The sequence below is a fragment of the Apteryx rowi genome, unplaced genomic scaffold, assembly GCF_003343035.1.
Source record: "Apteryx rowi isolate R43461 unplaced genomic scaffold, aptRow1 scaffold_103, whole genome shotgun sequence".
In the NCBI taxonomy this organism is placed as follows: Eukaryota; Metazoa; Chordata; class Aves; order Apterygiformes; family Apterygidae; genus Apteryx; species Apteryx rowi.
In genome coordinates, this window is record NW_020447231.1 from 1,304,936 (window position 1) to 1,305,856 (window position 921).

A 921-nucleotide genomic window follows, 5' to 3' on the forward strand; every position below is an offset into this window, starting at 1 on the left:
ACAGCTTTCAGAATCAGACACGGATCAGCGGATGAGCTAGCTCCGTCTAGAAACTGTGAATGCTAATTATTTAGTATCACTAGACAAACTCGAACCACGGTGGGATACAAATTAACATTTCACACAGGGGTAAGAGAGAGAATTTTCCACTTCAGGATCCAGCTACTTGTTGAGTGCGCACCGAAAGCTCACGTTAGCCATGCCCGTCCGGGGGAATCCCGCAGCCCTTCTGGAGATTTAGCACCACGAAAAGATTAAAGTTCCTCTGCTGGCTGTAATGCTTACAACCGCTAATTGTTTCTGAGTCACTTGAGTGAAAGTAAACTGCTATCCTGCAGACAGTTAAGGAGCACCCAGTAAAGTTTATGGATGAGCATGCTTGCTAATTGCCAGATCGCGCTGGTGACCATGCAGGAAAACCCCACCACCCAACTCCTCATGAAAGACGTGCTGTGCTGCCGCTCAGCAGCGTATTTAACATTTCCCCCCCCCGTTCCGCACACGAAAGGAGAACAAGCAGGAGCCTGGCACATGGTTTCAGCAGCAGGGCTCCTGCAGCAAACGACACAACCTCTGGTCCCCACCGGGAACCTTCACCCATTCAGAAATCCCACTGCTCTTACTGGAAGTTTTCCTCGACTGAGCGCTGCCAGGTCGCTTCCCAGCCCCTGTGCCAGCCCAGCCTCGATGAGCCCACACCGGCAGCAAATTGCAGGCTACCCCAAAACGAGATGGGGGGCGAGGGGCGGGGGGGAGAGGGGGCATTTTATTTTTCCCAGACTGAACCAGGCCGCGCCGGCCCGTCCCCGCAGGCACCGGTTGCCCCCAGCACGGGCCACGCGGAAACTTTCCCGCGGCGGAGGCGACGCCGCCACCCCCGCGGGGAGCGGCCCCCACCCCAGCCCACCCTGCCGCGGAGAG